Source organism: Ochotona princeps, chromosome 2 (genome assembly GCF_030435755.1).
Source record: "Ochotona princeps isolate mOchPri1 chromosome 2, mOchPri1.hap1, whole genome shotgun sequence".
In the NCBI taxonomy this organism is placed as follows: Eukaryota; Metazoa; Chordata; class Mammalia; order Lagomorpha; family Ochotonidae; genus Ochotona; species Ochotona princeps.
This window is the reverse complement of record NC_080833.1, coordinates 116,358,333-116,371,838: the sequence shown is the minus strand read 5'-3', so window position 1 is coordinate 116,371,838 and position 13,506 is coordinate 116,358,333. Positions and strand designations below refer to the sequence as shown.

General features: G+C 51.2%; 1 pseudogene; it reads right to left on the bottom strand.

The window, feature by feature from the left end:
- Nucleotides 1-7,222: 7,222 nt before the first annotated feature.
- LOC101525201 (nicotinate-nucleotide pyrophosphorylase [carboxylating]-like) lies at nt 7,223-12,114 on the bottom strand (annotated as a pseudogene).
- Nucleotides 12,115-13,506: the final 1,392 nt, after the last annotated feature.

Here is a 13,506-nt window from a genome sequence, read left to right as displayed (position 1 = left end):
CAGCGAGCGCTTCACTTTCAGTGCCTTTCTTCATCATATTTCCTTCACATCCCCTTAAAATGCTGTCACACTCTTCTTCCTTACAGTGTTCTTCCAACGGCATACAGATAAATCTGCATTGTCTTTGTGAAAACAAAAACTACATCTTTAATTCTGCTTTAAAAATAATTACCCTGACCTTGTTGTATTAAAAAGTAATTGGGTGGGGCCCGGCGGCATGGCCTAGCAGCTAAAGTCCTCGCCTTGAATGCCCCGGGATCCCATATGGGCGCCGGTTCTAATCCCGGCAGCTCCACTTCCCATCCAACTCTCTGCTTGTGGCCTGGGAAAGTAGTTGAGGACGGCCCAAAGCTTTGGGACCCTGCACCCGCGTGGGAGACCTGGAAGAGGTTCCTGGTTCCCGGCATCGGATCAGCACACACCGGCCCGTTGTGGCTCACTTGGGGAGTGAATCATCGGATGGAAGATCTTCCTCTCTGTCTCTCCTCCTCTCTGTATATCCGGCTTTCCAACAATAATAAATCTTTAAAAAAAATTAATTGGGTGGAGGGGAGCAGGCAGAAGGGACTTCTGGTGTATTGTGTTAAACAACCACCTATAGTTTCGGTATCCCATACAGGTACCTGTTCAAGTCTCGGAAGCTCCAAGCTAACATGCCTTGGGAAGCTGCTGAGCCTGTTGTAAGTGCTTGAGTTCCTGTTACCCACATAGGAAACAGATGAAGTTCCTGGTTTTTTGCTCTGGCTTGCTCCAGTCCCAGTTATTTTCGTCATTTGGGGAATGAACCAGTGAATGGAAGATCTCTCGTTTCTCTCTCTCTCTCTCTCTGTCTATATCTCTCTCTTCCTATCATATCTGTCTCTCTGTGGAATGCTGCCTTTCAAATAGAGCAAATTTTTTCAAATAAATGTTATTTCCTATTTTTTTGATTTTAGAATGTTCCCTCAACTGGTGGATGCCTGTGTTGTTCTAGGACACGTGGTTGAATATGGCACAATTTTCTTAATCATGAAATGACAGAATCTCCAAAAGAATGGCCCCAGGCAGGAGTGAGATCCGTGGCTCTGGGACACCTTAGGAAATAAAGAGATGACTCCAATGGCTAATTCTCCCCATTACAGGCTAATACCCCCTGCAGGTGCCAGTTCGTGTCCTGCCTGCTCCATTTTCCATTCAGCTCCCTACTTGTGGCCTGAGAAAGCAACTGAGGAAGCCCAAAGCCTTGAGACCCTGCACCCATGCGGGAGACCTGGAAAAAGCTCCTGGCTCCTGGTTCCTGGCTCCTGGCTCAGATCGGCTCAGCTCCAACCATTGCGGCTGCTTGGAGTAAATCAATGGGTGGAAGATCTTTCTCTCTGTCTCTCCTTCTCTCTGTAAATCTGCATTTCTGGGAATTGTACAGGTCTGCTGTCTGGTCGCCACCCCACTTCTTCACAGCAGTGATTCAGTAAGACTCAAGACCCCCAATTCTTCAAATAGTTGGCTTGGGGAGAGGGAAGCCTCTGACACCCAGTTCTCAAGCATAAAAAGAGAATTTATGAAGACTCTCAGCCACAGACTGGCATGAGCTGTGTAGGGAAGAAATAGGATAAGCACAATGATAGGTCGCAAGAAAGAGCGGATGCCGTGGCCTGATAGATGCATTTCATTGAGAAGCTTTTCTGCTTGGAGACTAGATGGAGCACAGACCACAAGTGATTCTTTTCATCATTTCCCCTACACTATCGACCCAATTTCTGAGAAACTTGAACTATAAGGACTTCTAGTTTTCTGTCTCTGAAACTGAATGGAGACTAGATTTCATTTTTTTCTCTGAGGATCGGTAGTATTGGATTTCCTCATGGTCGCTACGGTAAGTATAGCTTTTTATGACACAATACGTACTTCTATGTTCTTCTTTAAAATAAAAATGTGTATGATACAGTCCTTGGGATAGATCTGGGATATGAACTCCATCACTCATGCTACCAGAGTTGTCTTTCCATATTCAACTTCTAGTCCTCCAGGATCACAGAATTGCTCTTTTTTATTTTAACTTATTTTATTTACATATAGTGAAAAAATCACATATTTTTCAGTGCAGATTGAGGAACATAATGATACTTCCCATCGTACCCTCCAGGCTGTCTGTATTCCCTACCCTTCCGCTTCCCCGTTTCTTTCTTACTTGGTATAATTTTACAATGGCATACTTTCCATTTACTCCACAAACACAGCCTTAATTCTCCATTAAGTAAAGCATTCAATAAATAGCAAGTAAGGATAAAATAAAAAATAAAGTCTACTGCTCCCCAAAAACATCAGCAAAGGTTATAAACAGTAATCAAATCTCAAAATGTTGAGCTCACTCATACAGATTACATTTTTTTGTACTCTGCTACTTGCCACAGAGAGGGGAAAAAAATAGATCTACCATATGGCCTCACCATCCCTCTCCTGGAAATTTATTCAAACTAAATGAAACCAGCATGTACCTATGTTTATTGCAGCTCAATTCACAACAGCTAAGGTATAGAATCAATCCAAATGTCCACCAATGAATGGCTGGATGAGGAAAATATGGTATTTTATACACTAAGAATAAAATCATTTGCAACAAATGGATACAACTGGAAACCATTCTACCCAGTGAAAAAAAAAAGCCAGTCCCAAAAGACAAAAATCATGCTCTCCCTGCTCTGTAACATACAAAGAATTGTTGTTTCACTTCTCTAGCAAAGAAAGTTTTGATGCATGGGGTAACAATAAGATTGGTCTGTCAGGAAGAGTAAATAAAATAGATCCTATCAGATCCGTCATGGGGGTTTGGGCATACAGAGTCAAAGAGCTAATGGAAGGCAACATGGAGGAAGAAACGCAAGTGCTAAGATTCTGTAACAGGGCAGGACCTCTTCATGAAAGAGCAGGTCAAAGGAAACAGGGATGTAAATGATGTTGGTGAGCCAAGGAGCGGGGACAACTAGGTTGCCAGCAACAGTAGTCAGTAAAGCAAATGGTTAGTATACGTTAGGACAGGTACCTTATTACTTAAAATGTTAAATAGATCAATAGCTCATCTTTAGTAGTTAAAATAGCACAACCACAACTTGCAGTACTAAATACTGTCAATATCAAAATAATAGCAATGCTTAGTAGGTCTGCAGAGGCGATATCAGCAGCACGGCTCCATCACACCTCCAGCTCCTCGGCAGCTACTTAACAGTCCCCAGTGATTTGCTGGAGTGCTAATCTGCAGTACCTGCGAATGCAACCTCATTTAGAGATGGGTCCTTGTAGACGAAATCAAGTGGAATTTGTCCTCAGTTAGGAAGGGCCCTAACCCAGGATGACGGGTGTTCTTGTAAGGTGAGGACACAGAGGGAAGAAGACAGAGGCAGAGAATGTAGCTAAGCCGCCATAAGCCAAGGAATGCCTTGGTCATGGAGAGGCCAGCGAGGAAATTCCTCGAGAGCCTGCAGAGGGGCATGGCCCTGCCAGGCTCAGGGTTTCAGACTTCCAGCCTCCAGACTCGGAGACAGGAAGTGGATAAGATTCAACCCATCTAATTTGTGGCACTGTGTTATGCCAATCACACAATGCATACAGCCTCTGGTTAGCCCTCAGATCAAGAGGGGGGAAAACCGATGTTTAGTTTCCTGGGTGGAAACTAAACACACTGTCTCTGTGGAGATCTACAAATTGTATAAGGTTACCCACTAATCAGAGGGAGAGGTCAGGAGTGTGGTGGTTCAGTAGCGATGCGTACTTTCTCCCTGTTAAGGGGAGCTCCTGCCGATACCTGATCACCGAGTGACTGACGGCCAAAGCCTCATTACCGGAAATAAGAAGGGGCTGTTCAGCTGCTTTTCTGGCATCCTGGGCACCTCTTCACAGTCCTCCTACCCCTGTTGGTGTTCATTTTAATACAAAATGGGATGGCACAGGGCAAAAAGCTCAGATACACAGTGAAGATGAACCAATGGAGAAAGCACAAACAGGGACAAGAATCATTCTACAACTAATACAAATGAGCATCATTACAAGCCTAGAGAGGCTGGAAAGCAGGGTATTTTCTGGCTCAAAATGTTTGTAGGACATTTGGCATTATTTTACCAACACTCATCTTTTCAGCTTAATGAGAGAAGCACTAAAGAGCTCTTTATTGTTTAATAGGAGTTCAGGTTGCATGAGTTTCTGAAGATGCTTAACTGACATGATATTTTCCTAATTAATATTTAATTCAGCAAACATTTATTAAATGTTTATCATGAGTATGCATTATGGTACAGGTGGACGATATCAAGAATTAAAGCCCATGGGCCCAATGCAATAGCGTAATGGTTAAGGTCCTCACCTTGAACGTGCCAGGATCCCATATGGGCACCAGTTCTAATCCCGGCAGCTCCACTTCCCACCCAGCTCCCTGCCTGTGGCCTGGGAAAGCAGTCGAAGACGGCCCAAAGCCTTGGGACCCTGCACCCATTTGGGAGACCCGGAAAGAAGGTCCTGGCTCCTGGCTTCAGATGGGCGCAGCACTAGCCATTGCAGCCACTTGGGGAGTGAATCATCAGTTGGAAGATCTTCTTCTCTGTATCTCCTCCTCTCAGTATATCTGATGTACCAGTGAAAACAAATAGACCTTTTAAAAATGGACTTGTTTCTGATACAGCTTGTCTGGCTAGGAATGCCTTGCTATTTCTAAATGCTTTACATATTTCTAAATGCTTTACATCTGTCCCATCCTCCGGCCGCCCTTGACCCTGGGGGACCCTTCTTTCTGGATTCACAGTGAGTGGGAGACCAAGGGAAGGGGTAACTGGAGGCAGAAGTGGGTGGGTAGGTGGCAGAGACTGGTAGGCAGGCAGGTGAGTGAATAAGATAAGTTGTGGCTGGGAGCAGTGGCGCGGTGGGCAGGTGGGTCAATGGCAGAGGGGGATGGGCTCCTGGGTGAGTGAGCTGCCCATGGACTTAGCTCAGACAGGGCCTCTTGGTTGCTGTAGTCCTGGGGCAGGTGGATGGGGGATCTGATGAGAGGATGAAGCTGGACCAGTGGTGGCCTTTGATCGCCTTCACGTCTTCCTAGCTTTCATGTTGAGGAGTTGTCTTAGCACCTCCAGCCACCTTTGCTAGTCTCCCCAGTCCAGGTAGGGAGCACAGAGGCAGAGGGAAGGCTAGGAGCTTGCAGTGCCCTCTGGTGCCCTAAAGGGGGATTACATTTTGTTTTCTTTTATTTTCTTTTTCTTCTTCTGTTTTTTTTTTTTTTTTAAGACTTATTTATTTTTATGGAAAGGCAGATTTGCAGAGAGGAGAGACAGAAAGATCTCCCATCCACCGATTCCCTTCCCAAATGGCCAGAATGACAACAGCTGAACTAATGTAAAGCCAGGAGCTTCTTCCAGGTCTCCTCCATGGTTACAGGGACCCAAGGACTTGGGTCACCCTCCCTTGCTTTCTTAGACCATTAGCAAGGAGATGGATGGGAAGTGGAGCAGCCAGGACTCAAACTGGTGTCCCTATGAGATGCTGGTGCTGCAGGTGGAAGCTTAGCATACTACCCCACGGCCCTGGCCCCTGACATCTGGTCTGTGGTACCTCAGTATTTTCCTTATATAATTTCTCTTTGTTCTTCAGCACCCTAGAATATAAGCTCCAGGAAGACACAAATGCTTATCTCCCTCCTGCTTGATGTACAGTCATATACTAGAATAACACCTCAGGCACAATTGGTGTCCAATGAATATTTATTTGGATGAGTGAAGGACAGTGAAGTCACTTTATGTATTTTTTAGAAAATTATTTATATGAAAGGCAGAGTGTTTGAGAGAAAGAATCTTCTTTCCACTTGTTCACTCTCTAAATGCCCAGAGCCGCTAGAGCTGGACCAGGAACTGAAGCCAGGAACCCAGACCTACATTCAGGTGTCCTGTTTGGGAAGCAGGTGACCAAGGACATGGGCCATCCTCCGGGGCCTCCCAGGCACACTAACAGGGAGCTGGGGTGGAAATGAAGTAGAGAGGACTCATACCAGCAGGCGTGGTGACTTAGTCAAGACCCAGCGGGCTCCTTTGGGTGCAAGAGTCTGCATCCAGCCCCACAAGCAGTAACAGAGGGAATGGGACCCACGGGTGCCACCCAAGGACACAGCTCTTGCAGCGTCTTCCTCACCCATGAGGCCAGCACCGGTGATGCCCCGCCTACTGACAGCAGCCCACCATCATCAACATCAACATTATTGTGCTCTGGGAAACTCACTGGATTAAATTCAAGGTGAGCCAGGAGCTGCCTGGTCCACCCTAGAGGTGAGGAGGGGGCAGAGGCAATGGGTGGGCACAAACGTGGTGAGGTGATAGTCCTTGGCCACTGTGCAGCCCCAGGGACCAGCCCTCACAGCCACACCCATCTTCTCGCTGCTTGGAACTCCTCGGGGCTCCCCTGCCCCCGAGACTTTGCAAGACGCTGTGTCCCCACCTGCTTCCCCCTCTCTCCCACGCCCAGCCACGCCCCAACACCAAGGCCTCTTCAGCAACCTCCTCCTGGTCTCCCCATCCCTCATCACAGCCATGCTGACTTCCTCCATCATACCTGCCCGTGCAAATCCTGGATGAGCTGCAGTCACGCTGACCACACACCCCAGCCGGCCTCCAACTGCTCCTGGAGCCGAGTCCAGAGCCTTGGACCTAGCATTCTGTGGTCTGGAGCTGGTCGGTGCCCCAGACATCCTGTTTTCCCCAGTCCCAGCTTCAAAGCTGCCAGCACACAACACAAGCCAGTGCCGCGGGGTGGCGGTGGGGTCCCTGCCACTGCCAAGGGCTTGCCCCCACCTCATCACTTAGGAGTCCTGTTTTATGTGCTATAGAAAGTTCTTTCTGGCCGTTGGCTGTGGGTTCTTACCATGCACTACGAGCTCCCTGCACAGGCCACTGTAATTCTGTGACCTTAGGTGCCCGGCTCATGGTGATCGCAAAGCACCATTCATGGAATGAACACCTGACTCAGCAGAGGTAGTGTGCAGCTGGGAGGGGGCCCTGTGGCCCTTCCTAACCCTGACCAGGCTGCTCACCAGGTGTTCACGACCACCCAGAAAGACCCAAAAGGTTGAGTCTTTATTAGATCCATTTTACAGCCTGGGAAACCGACATAGGCATCAATGAGGTCAGTGTGCGACTGGGGGCAGGAGTCGACCCAGGCTCACCCTTGACTGTGCCCCATCGGCCCACCGCCACTGGCATCCGCTCCTTTGGTTTCAGTACTGGTGGGTATGAGGCACAGGAGCAGTCCCCTCAGCAAACAGCTTGAGGGAGAAGTCCAGGGCTGGAGCCGCCTGGGTGAGCACCCCCAGGAAGCTCTCAGAACTGATGCAGGTTGCCCAGTGTGACGCCACCGCTGGCTTCCACAACCATATTTGGGAACTGGGCCTTCAGCGCCGCGGCCATGGGATGAAGCTCCTGCAGGACACAAGGCGGGAGGGGGTGCGAACCCCTCTCAGGGTGCCCCTCCCCTAGAGCAGAGACCTCCCTCCCCCGGGCTCACCTCTGGCTGGAAGTTATCCAGCAGCACCAGGTCGCTCCCCCCCGCCCCCCGGCAGCATCCAAGGCCTCCTGCAGGCTGCTGCACTCTACCTTAACCTTCAGGACCGAGTCTGCCACATGCCGCTCCCCCCACACTGCCTGCAGGCATAGGAAGGGGTCCTGAGGCTGGGCACAGCTGGAGCTGGGATTGGAAAAGCTCTGAATGGGCAATGAACTTCGGACTGATGCAGGAGGTACACCGGGTGATATTTTCTGTTGGAATACAATCATGCACACGGGGGTGGATCACTTTTGTGGGTGCAAACAGGGCTAGATACCAGTGGCATTTGGTGTCATGGACACTTCCACGGAACTCAGAGGAAGATGTTCCAGACAGGAAGATGGGCACCATAGTGACAGGGTCCTGGGTTCCCCTGGAGACTTGTTCCAGGGTTGGACAGCAGGAGTGGTGGCCCTTTCTGTAGATGGAACAGTTGAGGCTGGAGGGCTTTGGCAGCCCAGGCTGGTGCTGGACACACCTCCCACCACCACGCGGGAGGCACCTTCTGCACGTCTCCGGCCACCACGTCGCTCTTCACCATCACCGACACCCCCAGGTCGTAGTGGTGGGAGGCCGCCCCACACACCAGCAGCCCATACTTCTCCACCAGCTGCAAGACGTTGTCTTCCTCGTGCCAGCCACAGGGCCCATCCAGCCGGTGGCCCTGGTGACTCACACCTCAGTGGCGGCTGCACTGGCAATGCCGCTGCAGCGGGCCAGCACGTTGAGGGCCACCTGTTCTCCCAGTGCGCAGAGCCCCGTACCTCAGCCACCTTGGTCACAGACACCAGCTCTGATCCCTCAGAGAGGAACCAGGAAACCTGGCAGCCGAGCTGGGTGAAGACGGCTTCAAAGAATGGCTGCCCAGCCAGGATGCCAGCTGCTGGCCAGTGCTGCCAGTGTCAGAGTGGGCAGCAGCAGCGGCAGGCCTCGGGGACAAAAGACAGAAGCCTCTCACAGGTGACAACCTGTGGATGGGCCACAGCTAATCAGGCGGGAGATCGGGTGTTCCATGGGCAGGTACTGGGGTCCAGGGTGACTCTGGGGCTACACAAGGTTTCCTAACAGAGCCAATGGAAGGATGAAGCACCCTGAGTCAGGTGTCGGGCACAGCACTTGCCATCGCTTGGAACACCAACACTGCACACCTGATCCTGGCGGTGAGCTCTAACCCACTGGGCTCCCAGCCCAGCTGCCTGTGAGCATACACCAGGGGCAGCAAGGGCTAAGGTGCATAGGGCCCTGCCAGCCTCCGGGATACCAGATGGGAGAGAGAAAATCTTTCCTTAAAAATGGAAGTTCGGCCCGGCGCGGTGGCCTAATGGCTAAAGTCCTGGTGTTGAACGTTCTGGGGGATCCCATATGGGCACCAATTCTAGTCCTGGCAGCTCCACTTCCCATCCAGCTCACTGCTTGTGGCCTGGGAAAGCAGTCGAGGACGGCCCAAAGCCTTGGGACCCTGCATCCACGTGGGAGACCCGGAAGAAGCTCCTGGCTTCAGGTTGGCTCAACTCCTCTGTTGTGACCTTTTGGCGAATGAAGTAATGTATGGAAAATCCTTTCCTCTGTCTCTCCTTCTCTCTGTAAATATGATCTGACTTTCCAATAAAGATTTATTGGATATATAAATCTTTCCAAAAAAGACCTATTTATTTGAAAGGCAGAATTACAGAGACAGGACGAGAGAGAGAGAGAGGAGAGAGAGAGAGAGAGAGCGCTTCCATCTGCTGGTTCACGCTCTAATTGGCAACAACAGCTCGGACAAGACCAGGCCACAGTTAGGAACCTCATCTGGTCTCCCATGTGAGTGCAGGGGCCCAAGCACTTGGGGCATTCTCCACTGCTTTCCCAGGCCATTAGCAGGGAACTAGATTGTAAGTGGACCAGCCGGGACTCGAACTAGCTCCTATATGGACCGGCCCAACTCTGGCTGTTTAGGTCATTTGGGAGTAAACCAGCAGATGGAATCACTCTCTCTGTAACCGTATCAAGTAAAATAAATGAAGATTTAAAAGAGGAAAAAGACATGGAGGGCAGACCTGACCCCTGACCCCTGACCCCAGGCATTCTGGTCTGGGCTCCGAGTGTCCCCAGCTTAACCCCTGAGCCAGACACCTACCCAGGGCCAGTGGTGGGCTGGCGGAAGACCACAGAAGGCATGTTAAGCCCAAGCTTGCCACACAGAAAGCTGATGGCAGATTCAGCCCTGTGAACTTAGGGGTCGGGGTTCAAGGTTTCTCTGCTTCTTTCTGGCCCTGGGGGTCTCCCTCAAACCCAAAGCCAAGGTCAGCTGGCGTTTCTACAGGGGCAGACCGCCCCTTGGGAAGAGAGCAGGGAGAATGAGATTCCAGCCCTGTTCTTCAGGGGCGTCCACAAGTCCTCGCCCCAGAAACTAAGGGTTTGGATGGAGTGTGTGTAGGGGTGGGGTTTTCCTTGGTTAGCAGCAGCTAATGGGCACTCTCAGGGCAGTGGACAGCAGACAGGACCCCGACACAGTACAGCATTGCCACCTGGCGGCCGGAAGAAGACTTGGACAGCCCTGGCCTCGTGGACAGCCCTGGCCTTCCAGGGGAGGAGGAGCAGAAGGGATGGCAGGCAGGAGTGGTGGGGACCCTGGGAGACGCTGTCTCTGTCTCTCCCTGTAACCCTGCCTTTCAAACAAATAACTAAATCTTATCACAAAGGAAGAAAATTCCACTGTTTTGGGCATGAAATGCACTCACAAAAGGGAAATGGATGGGCAAGGTGCAATAACCTAGTGGTTAGGTTCTCACCTTGCATCCACCGGGATCCTGGTCCGTAGCCCAGCTGCTCCATTTTCCATGTGTTTATGGCCTGGGAAAGCAATGGAGGATGCCCCAAGGCCTTGGGACCCTGCACCCGTGTGGGAGGCCCAGAGGAAGCTCCTGGCTTCTGGCTTCAGATCGGCTCAGCTCCACCTGTTGTGGGAGCGAGCTAGCACTCGATACATCTTCCTGTCTGTCTCTCCTTCTCTCTGCATATTTGATTTTCCAATAAAAAATATAAACTAATTTTTAAAAAGAAAAAAAATTCACAGAGACAGACACAATTCATTGGTTTCTCAAGGCTGGTTGAATGAGAAGCATGCGGGGTCTTATTGAAGTGACAGACATTTCTATGGAACCGACCACTTAGTGCATTTGGGAAAAATCAGGGCCTTGAGTGGTTGCACAGGGACCAATGCACTGACCAACGGCATGAGCCATTCCCTCCCCACATTTCAGGGAGCCAAAGAATCCAGCCAGTCAGCATCAGATGTCAAGTTCAAGAGGGAAGAATTAACAAGGGGCCTCCCATCAAGACCACATCAGCACACTTTGCCAGCATGCCATCTTAGGGTCCCCATCTGCCCCCCACCACATGTTTACTCACCTGCCTGGGATCCAGCCATGTGCATGAATCCCAGGCCCACTCTGCAGGCCTGAGCATGAGCCCCCAATCCCCGCACGCTCATGCCAGAGCAGGCAAGGTCCCCATGATGGTGCAACCCAATGTTATTTTACTGAACAGTTTCTCCATTGAGGCCAGCAAGTAAAGCCACTACCTGCAATGTCTATGGGCTTCCAATCCAGCTCCCTGCCTGGGAAAGCAGGAGAGGACAGCCCAAGTTCTTGGCCTCTGCACTTACGTGGTATACACAAGAGCTGGGGCTGAGGGCATGGTGGGATATGCTGTAACACACATTAGCAAGAGCTGGATGAGGGTGGGCCAAGCCAGGCTGCAGCAACAGCTGCTGAGTGTCAGGACTGGGAACAGCATAGAAGGAGTGTGTAGGGGTTGCCCCGAATAGGCTGTAACTCCTGCAGTTGCACAAGAAAACTATGGCAGGCGGGGATGAGGGTAGGAGGAAGGCCAGGTTGGGTTAGGCTGCAGTGCCCAATAGCACACGTAAAAACAGGCTAAGTGCAGGCCAGGAGGGGTTTATGGGGCTGTCCCAAGAAGCTGGGGGCAGCACCCACCAGGGTATGTGAGAACTAGGCCTGAGGCCTGCTAGGCTGCAATACCCACAGGTTTGTGTGAGAGCCAGGGCTGGGAGTGGCAGCAGCACCCGCTGGCACATGTGTTGGCTGGTTCAGGGAGTAGACTGAGCCTGAATGTGCAATGGCTGGCACACACAAGACCAAGGACTGAAGACCTCCCAGGGCAGGTTTCTCAGGGCCTCCCCAAATAAACCACAGAGTTCAGGATGATACAGACATGCGGTCCTATCCTGGAGCACATGTGGCAGGACTGGGCCACTTCTTGACCTTCGTGCAAGAATGGAGGGCAGACCCAGATGAACATGAAAGTAAAGACAGCTGGCGAATCTAAGCCAACAGAACACTTCAAGCACCTCAAACAAAGATGCAAAGAAAAGTTCGAACACCAGGCCAGGCCAGGCTCCACAACGAGCACCCAGGTCTGTGGGCACTTGGAGGTGGACTGTCCAACAGGCCTTGGCAAGAGTTTCACACCTCTGGTGTAATGAAGCTGGCAACCTGTCAGAACAATCAAGCCCACCCAAGGTACACCCTTGCAACTAATAATTTAGCTGCCTACGGCCATTGTGCCGTACTGGGAGCAGAGGAGCTCGGCAGGTCAGGGGAGGTGTGAAGGCAGTGCTGTCCCCTCTGCACAGCTCTGGGCGCAGCAGTTACAGCGTCTTAGCCCAAGGCGGGGAGCCCCGATTGACTGCATCCCCGAGGATAAGGATGGGGTCGACAACCTTTCAAGACAATGGACAACAGAGGCCCCCAAAAGTTGCTTGTAGGGGCCCGGCACGATGGCTTAGTGGCTAAACTCTTGCCTTGCATATGCCAGGATCCCTTCTATCCAGCTGCTCCACTTCCCAGCCAGCTTTCTGCTCATGGCCTGGAAAGGCAGTAGAGCATGAATCAAAGCCTTGGGATCCTACGCCCATGTAGGAGACCCGGAAGAATTTCCTGGCTCCGGGCTTCAGACTGAGTCAGCTCCCCATCATGGCCGTTTGGGGAATGAATCAGTAGATGGAACATCTTTCTCTTTGTTTCTTTTTATCTCTGCAAATCTGCCTAGCCAAATTAAAAACAGAGAGAGATGGGCAGGCAACAGCCCACCTGGCTGTTCTCCAGGGTCTCAGAGAGCTTGATGCTCAGGCTGTTGCTGTTCTCCACTGGCCCTTGGGCACGGCTGATGCCCACTCGGGATCTGCTGGACCCGAGTAGGCCGTCCTGCCAGCAACCCAGAGAGACTCTGCCTGAGCCCAGCACACTTGCCTGCCTACAGTCGGCCTGACCAGCTGCTTCAGGCAATCGAGCTGCTCCTTCAGGCAGCGGCGACAGCCCATGAGGCTCAGGCTGGGCAAAGCAAGGGACGGCCTGAGGCTCTGACATCAGCCCTGACCCTGGGTAGACTGTACGCAGAAGGGGTGTGGGTTGGGGGCACCAGAAGATCAGTTCCTGTATTTTTAATACTGATGCTTAGGCACACAATGGGGGAAAGATGATTTATTTGGGGGCTTTTCAGGCCTGGTGGGAGACTCACCTGGGGAGGGGGAAGGGTACAAAGAGGGCCAAGGAGCCAATGGGCTTCAGAGGGGCAGAGGACAGAACACTGGGTATGCTGTCTTCAGGCAACCCCATTGTGAGCTGCCTATATAAAGCCCCAGCATGCCTTGCTCTGGCAACACTTTGCGGGACTGTGCAACAGAGCTGGACACTTCTTCCAAGCAGTCCAGACCCGTTTAGCGACCCGCATGCAAACATGTCCCGGTGGAATGATGGCCTGCACTCTGGCATATACAGCTTCCTGGGACTGCTCGGATATCCCATGGCTCCTCTTTGGAGCTATTTTTTATATGTAGTTAAAGTGGTGCTGAGGAGGCACATCAAAGAACATCAAGATGAGACTATGGCAATTTTTTTGGCAGAGCTCCAAACACTGTTCCAGATGATGGAACAGAAGAACAAACTATTGGCC